The 19551-nt window shown below is 49.5% G+C and overlaps 1 long non-coding RNA gene across 1 annotated transcript; it reads right to left on the reverse strand.

Annotated features, from left to right (window-relative positions):
* Positions 1–1547: 1547 nt before the first annotated feature.
* LOC129625037 (uncharacterized) lies at positions 1548–16140 on the reverse strand. Its single transcript, XR_008701231.1, has 3 exons — positions 15938–16140; positions 6102–6189; positions 1548–4236 (listed from the first exon to the last, which is right to left on the reverse strand). It is a non-coding gene; the product is annotated as an uncharacterized LOC129625037 (long non-coding RNA).
* Between the last annotated feature and the right edge of the window lie 3411 nt (positions 16141–19551).

The following is a 19551-nucleotide window of genomic DNA, read 5'->3' on the forward strand; positions in this document are numbered from 1 at the left end:
TGGAGAAGGAGGAAATTGAGATCAAGATGCCATGTGCATCCCCCTTGGGACTATTTGGTCTCTATCCTGAGAACAGTAGGGGCCTACTGAGGGTTCAGGAGAGCTGGCATGCTCAGACTTCAATTTGTGCAAGCTTACTGACTTCGAGACAGAAAGGACAGGGATTACCAGGGATTGGGGTGAGGGGAATGAGCAGTCATTGCTTAATGAGGACAGAGTTGTTTCATTTTGTTTTGGCTATGCTGCATGGCTTGTGGGATCTCGGTTCCTAGACCCGGGATCATGCCTCCTGCACAGAAAGCTCAGAGTCCTAACCACCAGGGAGTTCCCAGGGACAGAGTTTCAGTTTGGAATGATGAAAAAGTTTAGGAGCTGGATGATGGTGATGGTTGAGTGACAATGTAAATGTATGTAAAGCCACGAACTTTCACTTAAAAATGGTTTAAAAATGATAAATCTTATACATATCTTACCACAACTTATAAAAGTTTAAAAAGGAAAATTTTAATTTAGGTATATTTATGTCATAAGTTAAGGTGGAAGTAACCCACATGCCCCTCCACAAATGAATGGATTTAAAAAATTGTGGTACATCCATGCAATGGAGTATTCATTCAGAAAAGGATTGAGCTTTAGATACCTGCTACAAAGTGAATGAGTTTCAAAAACAAGCTAACAGGAATTCCCTGGTGTTCCAGTTGTTAGGACTCTGCACACGTTCATTGCCGATGGCCTGGGTTCGATCCTTGATCATAGAACTAAGATCCCACAAGACATGCAGCATGGCCAAAAACAAAATAAACAAACAAAAACCCCACCAAGCTAACGAAAGACTACCTGGTGTATGAGTCCATTGCTATGAAATGTCCAGAAGAGGGAAACCCATAGAGACAGAAAACAGATTACTGGTTGCCAGAGACTAAAGGAAGGGGGTGGGGGTTACAGCTCACAGGTACAGGGTTTCTTGGGGTGACAGAAGCTTCCTGCAGATGGGTAGGTGGTGACGGTTGCCCAACCTTGCGTTTCTCCTAAATGCCAGGGCCTTGTACACTGTAAAATGGTTAACTTTATGTTCATATATTTTGTCTCCATTTTTTTTAAAAGGAAAGAAGAAAAAAGAAAGAAAGATAGGAAAGTTAAGTGTGCAGGCTACACTGAGAAAAGAGATGAGGGGTCAGGGAAACAGAAGCATGAAGTTGGGGCACATCTCCAGACCCAGACAGTGACAGATGATGGCACCAGGGAGGGACAGGGAAAAGCAGAGGAAAGGGAGAAACAGGAGGTAGGGTCCCATGACTGGTTAGATGACAGGGTGGTGGTGGTTCATGGGATGTTTCTGTCTCATCTGTCAGCTCTGGCGGGTGGCCAGGGGTGGGGGTTACTCGAGGCAGATCTAGGCTTCCTGTCTGTGACCCTGCTGTGCCTCCATCAGCCTGCCAGTCTCAGCGCTCAACTCCATATCACCTTGAAGACACGAATGTCCCCTCCCGGGGGGGTATCCCCATCATCCTCTCCCTAGTGTTGATCATCAGAACCTTCTGCGTGTCCCCATGCCCCTCCAACACCGACTCCTTCCAACCTCTTTGCTGTGCCAACCAGGAAACACCCCCAAAAGCCCCAAGTCAGCATCAGCTGACATTCAGGCCTCAGGCTCCTTTAGAGCAGGGGTCTGCAAAGATCTGGAAAGGGACAGACTGGAAATATTTTCTGCTTCAAGGGCCAGGCTGTCTCTGTTACAATGACTCAACTCTACTTTGTAGCATAAAAGCAGCCCGGGATAATAGGTAAACAAATGAGCACAATTGTGTGTCAATAAAACTTTATTTATGGGACTTCCATGGTGGCCCAGTGATTAAGATTCTGCCAGTTCGATCCCTGCCGCAAGCCACTGAACGACTAAGCCCAAGCTCCACAACTACGAAGCCGAGGTACCTAGAACCTGTGCTCTATAATGAGAGAAGCCACCACAATGCCCCCGCTTGCTGCAACTAAAGAAAGCCCATGCACAGCAATGAAGGCCTACCAAAGCCAAAACATAAATTAGATTTTAAAAACAACTTTATTTATGGACTCTGACTTTTCAGATAATTATTTTATTTTTTATTTATTTGACTGTGCCAGTTCTCAGTTGCAGCACCTGGGCTCTTCCATCTTCATTGCAGCATGAAGGATCTTTTAGTTGTGGTATGTGGTATTTTTAGTGGCTGCATCCAAACTCCTAGTTGCAGCATATAAACTCTTAGTTGGGGCATGTGGGACCTAGTTCCCTGACCAGGGATTGAACTCAGGCCCCCTGCCTTGGGAGCACAGAGTCTTAGCAAATGGACCACCAAGAAAGTCCCATGGACACCGACTTTTTAATTGAAATATATTTGACATGTAACATTGTATAAATTTAAGATGGCCAACATTTGATACATTTATATAGTATAACTGACATATATTGTAATATGGTGTTGCTATTGTATCCATAATTAGCACCTCTGTGAAAGTGTTGGTCGCTCAGTCATGTCCAACTCTTTGTGATCCCACTAGGCTCCTCTGTCCTTGGAATTCTCCAGGCAAGACTAATGGAGTGGCTGGCCATTCCCTTTTTCAGGGGATGTTCCCAATCCAGGGATCAAACCTGGGTTTCCTGCATTGCAGACAGATTCTTTAACGTCCGAGCCACCAGGAAGCCCAGATGTTATATAATCATCATTTCTTTTTAGTGGTGGAAATAGTTAAGTTGCTAGTCTCTTAGCAGGTCTGATGATTATAATACAACACTTTAATCTGTATTTACTTTTCTGTGCATCCGTGGAATTCTAGGATTTATTTACTACTCAGTCCAAGTTTATACCCTTCAGCAATGTCTGTTCTATCCCCCCAGCTCCTTGGTCACTGAAATTTGAATTGCAGATCATTTTCAAGTTGTGAATTGTTTTTTCCAGCCATTTGAAAATGAAAAGGCCATTCTTAACTCACTGGCTGTACAGGAACAGGCAATCGGCTGCATTTAGCAACCAAGGCTGTGGATGACTCCAAACCATCTCTTGTCCACATTTGCCCCTTATAATAGTGTATATCAGGGAGTCTTGGGTATCTTTATAAGGGCACTAATCCCATTCATGAGTGACCCACCCTCATGACCTCATTCCCTTCCAAAGGCTGTACCTCCTAATATTATCACCGTGGTGGTTAGAATTTCAATATAGGAATTAGTGTGAGGGGGTGGAGACACAAACATTCAGACCCAGTTGTGAGTATCCAGGGTTTTTTTTAACTATTATTATTGAGAATTCTCTGGTGGTCCATTGGCTAAGATCCCAATACAGGGGGCCCGGTTCAATTCCTTGTCAGGGTACTAGATCCCATGTGCCACAACTAAGACCCACTGCAGCCAAATAAATTAAAAAAAAAACAACTGCTCTGAGACACTGCCTTGACACCTGGGATACCAGGTCTCATCATCATGGCCACAGTCAGAAGACAGAAAACTCCTAAGCACTCCCAGGGTCCCCAGCTGCCCAGGAGGAACAGGTTGGCAGAGGCCAGATGAGGGGCTTTCCAGCGACAAACACAGACCTCCCTTCCACGCCTCCACTAGGAAGAATATTCAAACATGTCCCTAACTATCTTTCTCAATTAGCTATCACTCTGCTCTCCCCCAGCACTCTCTCCTTCTCTCATAACCCCAGTGTATTTTCTTAAAGGTGTTTATCTTTTTCAGAGCTTATCAGTGTATTTAAGCATCAAACATTGCCTGTCCCCACCTCCTCAATGGAAGGACAACCATTTGTACAGTCCAGAGATCAGTTAGGAATAAGTCTGGGTTGGGGTTTTGTTGTTGTTCAGTGGCTCAGTCATGTCTGACTCTTTGCTACCCCATGAACTGCCGCATGCCAGGCTTCCCTATTCTTCACCATCTCCCAGAAATTGCTCAAACTCATGTCTATTGAGTCAGTGATGCCATCCAGCTATCTCATCTTCTTCTGCCCCCTACTCCTCCTACCCTCAATGTTTCCCAGCATCAAAGTCTTTACCAATGAGTCGGCTCTTTGCATCAGGTGGTCAAAGTATTGGAGCTTCAACTTCAGCATCAGTCCATCCAATGAATATTCAGGACTGATTTCCTTTAGTATGGACTGGTTTGATCTCCTTGCAGCCCAAGGGACGCTCAAAAGTCTTCTCCAACACCACAGTTCAAAAGCATCAATTCTTCTGGGCTGGGTGGTCATAACAATTTCACTCTGCCTGTGTAGTGAAAACACACACCTCAGATCGGGACTAGAACCCATTTTTTAAAAATATATGGATCATTTTTCAAAGCATTTCTTGAATTTGTTACAATATTGCTTCTATTTTGTTTTTTTTTTTGCTGATAAGCATGTGGGGTCTTAGCTTCCCTACCAGGGATCAAACCCACAACCCCTGCACCAGAAGGTGAAATCTTGACCACTGAACAATGAGGAAAGTCCTTGACTGTCTTTTTTAAATATTATTTTTATTTATTTGGCTGTACTAGGTCTTAGTTGCAGGACACGGGATCTTCAATCTTCATTGAGGCATGCGGGATTTTTGTTTCGGCAGGTGGGATCTAGTTCCCTGACCAGGGATCAAACCAGGCCCCTTGCACTGGGAGCACAGAGTCTTAGCCACTAAACCACCAAGGAAGTCCACCCCCACTGTCATAAGGAGATCAAACCAGTCGATCCTAAAGGAAATCAATCCTGAATATTCATTGGAAGGACTGAAGCTGAAGCTGAAGCTTTGGCCACCTGATGTGAAGCGCCAACTCATCAGAAAAGACCCTGATGCTGGGAAAGATTGAAGGCAGAAGAAGGAGATGATGGTTGGACGGTATCACCAACTCAACGGACATGAGTTTGAGCAAACTCATGGGAGATGGTGAAGGAGTGGGAAGCCTGGCGTGCTGCAGCCCATGGGGCTGCAAAGAGTCAGACACGACTGAATGACTGAACAACAACAACAAATCTATTACAGTGAGCACATAATGAGGCTCAAGGTCCACTGGAAATCTCATCTTCCACCATGTTACATCTAATCACTTCTGAAAAGTTTATGTTGTGTCCTCAATGACAACATCACTCTTTTATTTATTTTATAATTGTATTTAATTAATTAATTTATGCTCTGGCCGCTGCATGCAGGCTTTCTCTAGTTGCAGTGCACGGGCTTCTTATTCGTGGGCTTCTCACTGCAGTGCCCCTCCACACACACACTGCAGAGTATGGGCTCCAGGGCACACAGGCTTGGGAGTTGTGGCATGTGGACTTAGCTGCCCCAAGACACATGGGATCTTCCCAGACCAGGGATCAAACCTGTGTCCCTTGCACTGGCAGGCAGAGTCTTAAAAACTGGACCAGCAGGGAAGTCCTATGTCACACTTTTAAAGGTTGTGCCCCGCCCCCTTCCCTCCTGTCTCAATAGAACAAAAGCAGCTGCAGATATGAGGATGACTGCTGTCATGAAACAAAACAGAAAACAACAAATGTTGATGGGGACATGGAGAAACTGGAGCTCCTGTGCATTGTTGACAGGAACGTGAAAGAGTATAGCCACTGTGGAAAACTGTATGGAGGTTTCTCAAAAACTTAAAAATGGAATTACCACACAACCCAGCAATTCCAGCCAAAAGAACTGAAAGCAAGGTCTCGAAGAAATATTTGTGCACCCATGTTCACAGCAGTATCGTTCACAATAGCTAACACATGGAAGCAATCCAAGCGCTTGGAATTACCAAAATGTGTTATATCCCCACCGTGGAATATTATTCAGCCTTTAAAAGGAAGGAAGGAGTTCCCTAGTGGTGCGCTGCATAAGAATTCACCTGCCAATGCAGCAAACACGAATTCGATGCACGGTCCAGGAAGATTCCACGTTAGATTCCAGCAGCTAAGCCACAACCACTGCGCCCGTGTGCCCCACAGCCTGTTCTCCACAGCAAGAGAAGCCACAGCAATGAGAACCCCGAGCACCATAATGAAGAGTCGTCCCCACTCACCACAACTAAAGAAAGCCTGTGCAAAGCAAGGAAGACCCCGCACAGCCAAAAATTTAAAAATTAATGAAAAAGAAGCTATTGTCTAGGGACTCACCTGGCAGTCCAGTGGTTAAGACTCCACACTTCTCCTGCAGAGGGAGTGGGTTCCATCCCTGGTGGGGGAATTATTAAGATCCTGCATGCTGAAAGTGTGGCAAAAAAAATTTAAAAATAGTAATAATAGATACATAAAAAGAAAGGAAATTCTGACACATGTTACAACTTGGATGAACCTTGAGGACATTCTGCTAAGTGAAATAAACCACTCACAAAAAGACAAGTACTGTATAATTCTTATAAACACTTATATCAAGTACTTAGATTAGTCAAAATCATAGAGACAGAAAGTAGAATGATGGTTTCCAGGGGCTGAGGGGAGGTGAACGGGAGAGTTAATAGGTATAGAGCTTCTATAGATTTACAAGAGTTGTGGGGGTGGGACTTCCCTGGTGGTCCAGTGGTTAGGACTCCGGGCTGCCACTGGAGGGGGTAGTTCAAACCTTGGTCAGGGAACTAAGATCCTGCATACTGCACACAACAGCCAAAAAGTAGGGGGAAAATGTGTGTGTGTGGGGGGGAAGAGTTGTGGGGATAGATGATATAATGGTTGCAGAGCAATATAAATGTATTTAATGCCACTGATCTGTATGCTTAAAAAATAGCTAAGATGGTACATTTTTGTCATGTGTATTTTAACTCAATTTTTTAAAAAAATGGCACATGAGTCTGAACAAAGTCCAGGAGATAGTGAAGGACAGGGAAGCCTGGAGTGCTGCAGTCCATGGGGTCGCAGTCCATGGGGACACAACTGAGCGACTGAACAACAGCAGCAAAGCAGCCACACAGGAATGGGCATGACTGTACAAATGCAATTTACAAGGGCTGAAATCATAATTCATAAGATTTTTATGTTTCAAGTAATAATCTTTTGTTTTCAACTGCTTAAAAAATATCAAAACTAGACTTCCTTGGTGGTCCTGTGGTTAAGACTCTGAGCTTCCATTGCAGGGAGCTCAATGATTTTATTCCTGGTGGGGGAACTATGATTGAACGATGCCCCAGGCATTGCCCTACAACCAAAAATGAAAAAGAAAGAAAAACAGAAAAAAGTGTCAAAACCATTCTGAGCCTGAGGGCTGTGCAGAGAAGAGGAACGGATGTTCTCCCCATCCCCCCTCCATCCCCCACCCTGCCACTCCCCACCCTGAGCTGGGTTGTGGTTTGGGGACTCAGGTCCAGTTCACCTCTTGCTTTCCTGCACATCTCACGTCCGACTGGGAACAGACTAGGCTGTACAGAAAGCTGCATCGATGAACACACGTGTGCATGAATATGGCAAGAGCACACTCCTGCTTTGCAGCCAGCCAGACCAGCAGGCAAACCCTGGTGGTGCCTTCTCTTCTTTCCTGAGCAGCCTCAGGAAAACCACTTAACCTGTCTGGGCCTCTGTGTTTTCAACTGGAGATGATCCAGCATGGTGCTATGCAGGACATGCCTCCACTTCTAGGACCTCCCCCATCCTCCCTGCCTCTGCCCCTGGGAAACCTGGGAGGTTTATAAGAGGGAGGTCTATAAGAGGGAGCTCGCTCTCTACACTGGCTCACTCCTCACTGCCACCAGGCCAGTGCCTGAGACTGTGCCCCACCACACACACTCTCTCATTCTGGCCTAAATATATTCCAACCTTAGAGATATCTCATGCCCCACACACATTTCTGTTTTCCTGCCATAGCCTAGTGCCAAGGAAAAGAAAAAAATCCCACTGGTGGGGAGCAGGGAGGAAGATGGTGGTGGTGTGAAGGGGAGTGTGAAATGCAGCCTCAAGGGTCCTGGTCTTAATGGGGGTGCTGGGAAGGCTGGATGAGGGGGACACCCCACCCTGCACCCTGTTTCTCTCCTGGCTCTGCCGCTCTGAGTCACCACTCTGGCGGTTGCTGGCCCGGAGCCAGGGCTGGGTGGGATGTGAGGGCGGCAGGCAGGTGGGCGGGGAGGCCTACTTTAGCTTCTGGTTTCTTCTCCACACCCAGGAGGGCCCTTGGGTCTCAGAACACACACCCGGGCAACACCCAGTAAATTCGGACGCCAGGTCAGGGCTCCCCACGCCTTCTGGCTCCGGAGCTGTGTCTGGGCCATCGCCCACCTCTGGGAACCAGGAAGAAAAGCTGGCCTGTCTCCACCCACCAGGACCTGGGGAACTGGCACCCCATGGCCTAGGATGACAGTCCCACTCAATCTCTCCCCAAGATGCCAGAACCTGCCAATCACCTCCATCCTCAGAACTCTATACCTGTTTGGGGGAAAAGACACACACACACAGTGATACTTTGCAGGCAGGCACCTATGTAAAGAGGCAGGGCAGTTAAAAGTGGGTGGTGAGCTTGCCCTCCACCCCACACCAACAGGAAGCCACATCTGGGGACATTATTTGTTGCCATGACTGTAGGAGGTGGTGCTCCGGTACCCAGTATAGACAGATAGGATTGGGGCGGGGGGGTGGGGGAGGGGGGAGCCTGAAGAAAGAGAACCAGACTTCCTTGACAAACGTGAAGTCATTTTTAGCTTAAGCCATTTGGGGATTTTAGCCTGGCCATAAGGCTTGTCCTTGAACAGGTCTCAGTAATCAATGATCTCAAGGGAAGTGAGGGAATGGAAGAACCTAGGAAAAGCAGTCAGGAAACAATTGTTCAGCCATAAAACGCAGTCCTGGTTCCTCCTGAACAATCTGATACAGGTCTTTGAGTTCTGCAGGAACTAAGCCCCCCTCTGCCAAGGTGGAGGATAGAATGATTTTGTTGACCCTCCTGACTTGAACCAAATAGAGCTTGGACTCTATTTTGTTTAGTCCCTCATTCCTGTCCGACTCCTTGTCACCCCATGGATTGTATGTAGCTCACCAGGCTCCTCTGTCCATGGGGTTTTCAGGCAAGAATACTGGAGTGGGGTGCCATTTCCTTCTCCAGGGATCTTCCCCACCCAATTCTCCTGCATTAGCAGGCAGGTTCTTTAAAACTGAGCTACCTGGGAAGCTTTGGCCGAATTCTATGTTGTGTTCTCCTCTGCTCAAGCCAGCTCCTGAATAAGCATGTATCCTTAGCTTAAAACTTCCCCAATTTTGCTGGTCTTGGAGACACGGCTTTGGGAAAGCTCGCTGGTGTTCTTCAGTTCAGTTCAGTCACTCAGTCCTGTCTGACTCTTTGCGACCCCATGAACCTCAGCATGCCAGGCCTCCCTATCCATCACCAACTCCCGGAGTTTACCCAAACTCATGTCCACTGAGTTGGTGATGCCATCCAACCATCTCATCCTCTGTCGTCCTTTCTCCTCCTGCCCTCAATCTTTCCTAGTATCAGAGTCTTTTCAAATGAGTCAGCTCTCTGCATCAGGTGGCCAAAGTATTGGAATTTCAGCTTCAACATCAGTCCTTCCAATGAACACCCAGGACTGATCTCCTTTAGGATGGACTGGTTGGATCTCCTTGCAGTCCAAGAGACTCTCAAGAGTCTTCTCTAACACCACAGTTCAAAAGCTTGGCGTTCTTACTTGCTGCCAAGTATTAAGCCGCTCCTCCCCCTGATCTTTGACTTGGTTGTGTCTTTCTTTTTTCTAAATATTTGGTTGCCTCAGGTCTTAGGACCCTTGTTGCACATGTGAGGTCTTTCATTGCTGCGTACACTTCTCTAGTTGCAACTTCTCTCTAGTTGTGGTGCATGGGCTCCAGAGTGGGGGTGGGTGGTGGGGGTGGGGATTGTTATGGGTTGTGATTCAGGCTTAGTTGTCCTGCGGTATGTGGGATCTTATTGCCCCCACCCCTCAGAGATGGAACCTGAATCTCCTGCATTGGAAGGCAGATTCTTAACCACTGGACCACCAGGGAAATTCCTTGGTGGTGTCTGGCTTGATGCCCAACCAAGAAGTGAACCCAGTTTCCAGGTAACACTAGTGGATGGAAGCCAGGACTGCAACTCAGCATTCTAAGATGCACCAGGCAGCGCCCCCCATCATTCCCAACAGGCAACGATCCAGCCTCAAAAGTCAAGAGTCAAGAAACTGGCACTTTTTTGCTATCTAGTAGACTACATATTGGAGAAGGCAATGGCACCCCACTCCAGTACTCTTGCCTGGAAACTCCCATGGACAGAGGAGCCTGGCAGGCTGCAGTCCATGGGGTCGCTAACAGTCGGACACGACTGAGCGACTTCACTTTCACTTTTCACTTTCATGCACTGGAGAAGGAAATGGTAACCCACTCCAGTGTTCTTGTCTGGAGAATCCCAGGGATGGCAGAGCCTGGTGGGCTGCCGTCTATGGGGTCGCACAGAATCGGACACGACTGAAGTGACTTAGCAGCAGCAGACTACATATTAGCTGGCAAGCTATCCAAACTCACTATGCCTCAGTTTCCACAATGTGAAATGAGGATAAGGCAATAAATCTTTGTGATGACGACTCCAGAGGTGAAGTGCCTAAACTAGGAAGCAACAGCTGTTGTGATGACTGTCGTTCTTAAGACCTACAGATCTGGAATTTCCCTGGTGGTTAAGAATTCACTTTCCAATGCAGGGAACTCAGGTTCGATCCCTGGTCAGGGCACTAAGACCCCACATACATCGGGGCAACTAAGCCTGTGCACAACTAAAGAGAAGACCACAGGCCACAACTAAAGACACCTGTGCACTGCAGCGAGCAATCCCACATGCTGCAATGAAGATCTCCCATGCTGCAACTAAGACCCAACGCAGCCAAATAAATACTTTTTTTTAAAAAAAGGCAAATGACTATTTAAAAAAAAACAACCTTACTCTCCAAGTCTCTCATAGATCCGAGTTCAAATCTGAAATTTGTATAAGTGCTATCACTGCCCGTCTCAGAGTCATGGGAGGAGAGACAGGTGAACTGCCAGGGCACACAGCCTCAGTGAATGTGGGGGACACAGGGGGACCGAGTGACTCTCGCTGAGCTCAGAAGTGTCTGAGCCTAGAAGGGACATCAGGGAACAAAAGACCACCTGGCTTCTGGGTACAACAGATGCCATGGCAACGGGGCAGGATGGGCTCTGCTCCAACAGGAGAGAAGGTTTGGGGGAAGAACTGCGCTGGCCTTGAGCACAAAGCAGGGAGCATGCCTGAGAACCCGGCCCATCTGATGGGTGGCTGGCAGGAGGGTGGGTCTCACTGAGGATCTTTCCCCAGCTTTCTAGAATGTATTGGTAGCTGCAAGGAGGAAAATGCACCAAGAGCAGGGATACTAGGGTAATTCAGGACAATCAGAGGGAACCTGGGCCATTCAGAGGGTGGGCAGAAACTTTCACAGAGCCGTGTGTGTGGTGTGTGTGTGTGTGTGGTGTGTGTGTGTGTGTGTAACCTGCTGTGTGTATGTGTGTGTGGGGTGTGTGTGTGTGTGTGTGTGTAACCTGCTGGGCCCAGACTCAGCCTCAACTCAGGGTGTTGAAAAGACCCAGCCTGCCCGCCTGTCCACCCGGTCTGACCAGAAACCCAGGTCAAGCTTGGGACATGTGGCCCTGCGGGTGCACCCTGGCTCCAGCCTCCCAGCCTCCAGGGACAGGGCTGGCTTTAGTCACAGTATAACCACTGGGAGATTGGGCAACAAGTATGTCCCACCCACAGATGTCCGGAGAGTCGTGAGAACTGGGACAAGGGAGGGTGGCCGGGTAGACAGAAGAACGCTCAGGCTGAAGACAAACGCGTTAGTGCCTGCTGACTGCAGAGTCCCAGGGGCCCCCTCTTGCACACTCCCTCCTCCGTGGCCCCATCTCCCAAGCAGCAGCCCTGAGATGCATAGCAGAGCAAGGGAGAGGAAGTACACCCCCCCCACCCCACCCCCCCCCCCCCCCCCCCCCGGCTAAAAGGAAGGCTTTGGAGATTTGGGGGCGGGCCCCATCTCACAACCTCAGTTTCTCCCTCAGAGAGACATTCCTGGCAGTCCAGTGGTTAGGGCTTCATGCTCCCACTGCAGGAGGCAAAGATTCCTTCCCTGGTCAGGGAACTAGGATCCCAGAAACCAAAAAAAAGAAAAAGAACTGGTTTCATCCCCTCCCTTCTCAGAAGGTAACACCTAGTCCCAAACAACAGGAGAGTACTTCTAAAATCCAATATCTATTTATAAGGTGATGTCCACAGGGCTTCCCTGGTGGCTCAGAAGGTAAAAGAATCTGCCTGCAATGCAGATCCAGGTTTGATCCCTGGGTCAGGAAGATCCCCTGGAGGAGAAAATGGCAACCTACTCCAGTATTCTTCTCTGGAAAATTTCATGGACAGAAGAGCCTGGTGGGCTATATAGTCCATGGAATCCTAGTAAAGAGGCAGACACGACTGAGCGACTAATACTTCAGAAAGAGGAGCCAGAAGGCAGCAGGGGATTATCTGGAGGTGGAAGCTGCACACAGCCCTGGGGGGGAAGAGCTCCACCCCCTGCCCCACGTTGAGCTTCCGAGAGGAGCAGCCACTGGCAGGGTCCCGGCAGTGAGTAATTGCAGGCTTGTTTTGGCCTTCCTGGTGGCCTGAAGCCAGAACAAGGTTCATTCCGGAAGGGCGGGCCACAGCAGGGGAGGGGGGAGGGTAGGAGGGGAAGAGGAGCGGGTAAGAGAGGGGAAGGGAGCACAGGTGGAAGCCGGTTGGCGAGCGGGGTGGGGGAGGGGAAGCTGGCTGGGGGTCAAGATGCTGGGACCGAGGGCCAGTCTCCTGTGGCCTCCAACACGCAGCTAACAGGGCTGGCAGCCTCTGATGGCCCCTCCTTGTGCGCCCTCACCCTCGGGTCTAAACAGTGAAGCGGTGAGCCATTTCCTGTCCCAGACACCAGCAAGGGCCCCCACCCCCAGCCCGAAGCAGCCTTTCTAGTCTAGCAGTGGTTTGGATTTGCTCAGTTAATAATAATCATCGAAAACATGAAACAACAATAAACACCCAAACTCAAACCCAGGGAATTCCCTGGTGGCCCAGTGATTAGGGCTACATGCTTCCATTGCAGGGGGCACGGGTTCCATGCTTGAACCCAGGTCAGGGAATTAAGATTCTCTAAGCTGCAAAGTACAGCAAACACACACACACACACAAAACACCCAAATACAACTTCATCCTCATCAAACCCCTGGGCCAAGCATGCACAAATTGGCCCCCAGGGATGTTTTCACCAGAAGAAGCAGGAGAAAAGATGGTACAGAATTACCCAGCAAGTGGGTGTGAAAAAGCTGAAGAAGGAAGCTGGTGGGTGAAGCCAGTGGGCGGCAAGCACAGGAGGCCAGGAGAGGAAACACTGCCTGGTGGTGGGCGAGAGACCTGGACGGTGGATCTCACCACCCTGAGCTCTCTTCCTTATCTGTGAACCACAGATAAGTTGCTGGGTAAATACAAGAAAAGTCCACCTAACCATCCACTCCATCCTCCAGCCCCAAATCCAGGAGAGAAAGAACAAAGGGCTTTGTATTACTAGACATGTTTGCTTGGTGCCTCAACTCCCTCATCCATAAAATGGGGTTAGTGAAAGTGCCGACTTTAATTCTGACCCAAATTTGGGGCAGGGTTTTGTGGTTGTTCATTAGCATCCAGCTCTGTGACCCAAGGACTGTAGCACACCAGACTTCCCTGTCCTTCACTATCTCCCGGAGTTTGTCCAAACTCTTATCCATTGAGTCAGTGATGCCATCCAACCATCTCATCCTCTGTCGGACCCTTCTCCTCCCGCCAATCCTTCCCAGCATCCGTCTTTTCCAGAGTCGGCTCTTCACATCAGGTGGCAAAAGTATTGAAGCTTCAGCATCAGTCCTTCCAACGAATATTCAGGTGGAACAGTTTAACTAAGTGAATATGTATACCCAGCAAAGCACCTGGCTGGCAGTTAAGTATCAACATACACTGTCTCTTCGTAGACTAGGGCATATTATCTGGTCTCTAACCAGAAGCCCCTGGGGTTGGATGCAGAGTCTCCGGGGGCCCTTCAGAGGCTCACAGAATCTTCTGAGGATACATCTCAGGTTAGCTCTGTAAACACAGTGGACTTTGCAGGAAGCCTCAATTAATACAGTGGCTAATTCCCCAACATATCTTCCCAGGGCTCCTAGGAAGACCAGTGTGTTTCCAAGACCCTCGGCTCAGCTCACTGCCACTCTGGCCCCTAAGGACCGCCTGGTGCTCTGGTCGAATGCTTGGGATAAATCCTAAACTGAGGGAAACCGAGGCCCAGCCCACTTTGGGAATGGCTCAGGGGCTGCAACCTCCAGCTCACCTAGCAAGGCAGTTAGAACCACGGTTGGCAAATACAGCTGCACTTCGGGATCACCTGGGATGCCTGGGTCCCCCGCAGGGCCAAGTCCAGCCCCAGAGATCTCGGGATTTCTAACCATGCCCCATCCCCTGGGGGCACAACCCCCAGCCACAGAGGGGAAAAGAAATGCCCAGAGTGACTCCACTGAGGAGGGCAAGGTCTGCATTCGCCTCACCGCTTCCTGATACTTTCACAAACAAGACGAGGAACAAGAGAAAATGCAGTGCATTTGCTGACTTTGTCAATCCCCTTGCCTCGCTCCCCCCTGCAGCCGGGTCTCCAGGGAAGGGTTTAACAGGAAGCGCCTGGCGTCCGGGAGCCACAGAAGACCATTGTTCTCCAGCTGGTCCCCTCCCTCTTGTCCAGGAAGACCCTCTAGGGAGCCCCTTCAAAAGGGCCAGGCGCAGTGTCTCCAGACTGCAGGCCAGCCTGTCGGGAGAGCAAGCACCGGAAAAGGAAACCCACGGGGCGCGGGCTGGGGTACAGCTGTCACCGCAGAGTCTTGGGGGGTTTCCGAGGAAGGAGGGGCTCAGGCTTACCCGCCCCCCCGGGGGGGGGCAACCCTCCCCCACAGCCCTCATCTGGAAGGCAGACGGCTTTGATCTCAAGCTTTTAGGTACAACTTAAGCTCCTGTCTCCCTCCACCCATTTCCCCCACCCCCAGCATCTCTGTGTTGGAAAGTTTCACACCCCACCCCTTCTCTGATTTCAGATCTCTCTTCCAGGCACTAGGCTAGGACTTTTTCTGATTAGCAGATTTGGATGGGGGGCCAGGGAGGGGTGGGGGGAAGGTTCTGCTTTGGCGGGGCAGTCTGGATTTGGGGGCACAGAAGGAGGCAGAGAGCTGTGAGCAATTCCCTAGGAGACCCTGGGGGGCATGCAGGGTGAGGGCCAGCAGCTGACAACCAGATGTGGGTGGACAGGCTGAGGGGGAAATTACATGGTGCCAGTCAGGTGGTGGGCGGAGAAGACAGGACCCCAGGGGGCCTCCGGAGAGCTGCCTAGGTATAGAAAGGAGGGTGGCCAGACTGTGAAGCCTGAGATAGCTTCTTAACTGTGAGTCAACAATGTGCTGGGGAGGGGGTGATGATCTGAAGCCAGTGGGGCCAGGAGGCTGGAAGGGAGAAAGGGCAAAGAGGCGAGGCGGAATGGGGACCCAGGGGGAATTTCTGCTGGGAGGGACTGCAAGAAAGGGGCAGGCCGAGAGATGCTATTAGGCCTGGACGTGCAAGTGGAGGGCCTTAGTCCCTAGGCTGAACTCCCCTGAACACAAATTTGGGGAGACCTGAAGTTCCCCCAACATAGGTGGGCCGAACACCCCTCTAGGCTGCGCCTCAAAGCAAACAGATATGAAATGACCTAGTGAGTAACCCCGGACACGGATGGGGAAGGCCTGAGCCCCCCTGAACACAAGTGCGTGGATCTGAACTCCACTAGACATTACTGGTGGAGGTGTGTGTGTCCTGGCCTCCTCTGGTCACCAGTGTGGGGGTCTGGGCTCCTCTAGGCAAACATGGTGGGGGAGGGTTTCAGTAGCCCCTACGCCGAGGCCGAGTAGCTCGAGCCTCAAACTCTGGCAATCCCCGTCCCCCTTCAGCTTTCGGTGGCATTTACCTGATTCCGAGCCGACCCCCAGCCCCAGGAGCCCACAGCACGGCCTCCGCCTTCCCGCTTGGCTCCTAAACCCCGCCCCTACATCCGCGGGGCGCTGGGATAAGGGGGTGGCTAAGCTCCGACCATGTGGGCAGAATCCGGGAGGGACGAGCTTGGGGGAGGGGCGGAGCCGCCAGAGCCACCGACCGACTTCGGGAGTTGTAGGAAGTAGCTAGGTGCAGCGCGGAGGGGCGGGGCTCAGAGAGAAATGGAACGCTGCTTAATTTGCATGCCCCGCCCATGTACGTGATCGACACCCGGATAACCCCGCCCTCTGCCTTGGCTAAACCACTCACCCCGAGGGCCCAGCCTAGGACTCAAAGTTCCAAGGGTAGATCGAGCGCCCGCCCCGAGCCGCTGGCAATCTGGTCAAGGTCTGCGTCTTAACCGCCTAAGGCGGCTGGACCTCGCCCGCGCTCCAGGAACCGGCTAAACCGGTCTGGGAGCCGCTTCTGGGCTGGTCTTGACCTGTGGACAGGCCCTTTCCCAGCTCAGCGGAGTCCAGAGCTGGGGCTTGTGTTCCTTGGGTCCCACACAGTGGAGGAAGTAGGGGTGGGTGGGGGTGATAGCGAATCTCTAAATGGGGGGAGGGGCACCACTAGAGCTATCCCCTACTTGCTCTCCCTCGGGGCAATCCTCTCTGGACGTCAGTTTCCCAGTATGTGAAAAGTGGGCATTAAAAGGACTGGCCTTAAAGCAAAGTAGCAAATGCATCATTCATTCACAAAAACCACTTAGTAAGCGCCTACTGGGTTCATCTCTGCCCTCATGGAGACCGCAAGCTAGTAGAGGAGACAAAACCAAAAGAAAATGTAACACTGAAACTGTGATAAATACTACGACCATCATCACCAATACTACTACAAAGTAGCTCGTGATCAGAATGGAAATTAACATAGGAGTCTTAGACCAAAATGGAGGGCAAAAGGGGAAATTCGGTGATGATTTGCCCTTGGGCTAAAATGAGTTAACCAGGTGAACAAGGAGGAGAAGTTGGCCTGGTGGCTTAGTGGGTAAAGAATCTGCCTGCAATGTGGGAGACTGCCTGTAATACAGGAGACCTGCGTTCGGTGGCTGGGTGGGGAAGTTCTTCTGGAGAAGGAAATGGCAAGCCACTCCAGTATTGCCTGGAGAATCCCATGGACAGAGGAGCCCCGCGGGCAGGCTACAGTCCACAGGGTGGCAAAGAGTCAGACACAACTGAGTGACTATAAACCACCATAGGGAAGAGAAAAGAATCTTAGGCAATAACAACATATACAAAGGTCCTGTGGCTGGGAAGGTTGTGGAAACACAAGAAACAAAAAGTAGGTCAGTGTAGCCAGAGAATGACACAAGATTAGCCAGGGATGGGCGGAAATTGAGCAGCATCTTTCAGTCATAGGAGTTTTGTCCTTCTTCACGAAGCAGAATTTTCCTAATTCTGGGACAGGGGGCAAAGTGATTCAATGTTATTTAAATAACTTAAGGAATCCCTCAGAGTCTCTCCCTTTTCAGCTAGTCTAAGGACCTGCATACATGCTCAGTTGTGTCAGACTCTTTGCAACCCCCATGGACTGTAGCCTGTGAAGCTCTTCTGTCCATGGAATTTTCCAGGCAAGAATACTGGAGTGGGTTGCCATTTCCTTCTCCAGGGGATCTTCCTGATCCAGAGATCGAACCTCTCATCTCTTACATCTCCTGCATTGACAGGCGGATTCTTACCACTGCCACCTGCCAAGCAGTAGCCTGAGGATAGTCTTCCTTTGGCAACAATGTCTTTAACCTTAATCTTCCTTTGTAACAAAGAAAGCTGTCTGGAACCTCACACTAGCTACTGTTTCAGCAGGGTCTTGTGATATTGTTTCATTTTCATTGTAACTTTTTAAACTGTTACCTTCCATGCATCATGTTGTTGTTTAGTCCTCAATTACAAATTGGCACTTTCCATGGGTGCTTGCCATCTACCTCTACAAGGATTAAGTGTGTACTGCTGCAGCTGCTGACCTCCAACACCCCCTGAAGGAGTTCAGGGTGGAGAGCAGAAATGAGGCATTCTGTGCTGGGGGTTGTGGTGGGGGCTGGCAGGACAGGTCTTCAGACAGTTAGATATTCTCAGGAGCTGATTTTCTGAGCCTAACTCTTGAATCTCCTCATATCGAGAAAAACACTAAAATGCTTCATGGTGATGACTAGTGGAAGCTTCAGAAGATCAGGAAAAATCTACAAAAAATTGTTTGCTTGATTGCATGTACTCCCCCTTTACCAAAATCACATCCATACTGTCCTTTCCACCTACATCTTTGGAGTTGTTTCTCAGAGCTATCTGAGATGCTGTCTCCTGGGCTGCAGTTCTCATTTTGCCCCAAATAAAACTTAACTTGAAACTCTCATGTTTTGCTTTCTTTTTTTTTTTTTAAGTCAACAGTCCTTAACTCATGTCTGACTAGTGAGTGATTAACAAGTGAGTTAAAAGTTAGAAAAATACATATTACTTAAATAACGATACATTTGTTAAGCAGATGTGACAAAAATCCTGACCCTGATATTTGGGAAATTCAATTATAAGGGCCATGGGAAGCCAGTGAGTAATGGGATAATAAGTATTAAGCCCTTAGCACCCCAGACAACCATATTCACTCATTCAGGCCTGGGCTAGGTAGGCATTTGTGGAACTGACATTTGAATGGGAGCACGGATGCTAACCTTAACATAAACATCAGTAGATGAGCAGTGCTTTAAGGAAGGCTGAGCAGCGGGATACAGGAGCAGAGTAGCACAGTGGGGTGTTATTGTTATTTTGGATCAAGTAGCCAAAGAAGGCTTCCCCAAGGGGGTGACATTCCAGCAGAAACCTAAAGAAAGTGAGGATGGACTTGTGCATATCTGGGAGAAGAGCATTGTAGGAATAAGGAACAGCAAGTGTAAAGGCCCTGGGGCTGGAATACACCTGTCCTGTTCTCCAAGCAGAAAGGATGTCAGTGTACTTGAAGCAGAGGAAAGCTGGGGGAGTCATATGATCCAGTTTGCATTTTATAAGATCAGTGCAGCTGCTGCATAAAACAGATTGTGGGGGTCAAGGGCAGGGTGGAAGCAACTGCCCGATCCCAAGTGAGAGGTGGGATCCCAGCTCAAGGAGGGTGGGAGCCATGGGGTTGGGAAAAACTTGGAGTGGGATGGGAAGTCTAGTTGACAGCACCTGAGGGAAGGAGAAAAAGGAAGTCAAGAAAGATTCCATTTCAGTTGAACTGCTGGCAGTAAGCAGCAAGAATCTTCTTTAGTTCCTGCTAGGTTTGGAATACCTTAGGCCCTCAAGGGGAGACAGAGAGAGAGGGTTTGGCCAGACAAGTCTGGAGGCTGGGAGGGGAAGTCCAAGAAGGAGAGTGACATATGGGATTCAGTATAGAGGTGGGCTTCCCTGGTGGCTCAGACGGTAAACAATCCGCCTGCAATGTAGGAGACCCAGGTTCAACCCCTAGATGGGTCAGGCTCCAGTATTCTTGTCTGGACAATTCCCTGGACAGAGGAGCCTGGTGGGCTACAGTCTATGGGATTGCAGAGTCAAACATGACTGAGCGACTAACACACACACACAC

Source organism: Bubalus kerabau, chromosome 1 (genome assembly GCF_029407905.1).
Source record: "Bubalus kerabau isolate K-KA32 ecotype Philippines breed swamp buffalo chromosome 1, PCC_UOA_SB_1v2, whole genome shotgun sequence".
Taxonomy (NCBI): Eukaryota; Metazoa; Chordata; class Mammalia; order Artiodactyla; family Bovidae; genus Bubalus; species Bubalus kerabau.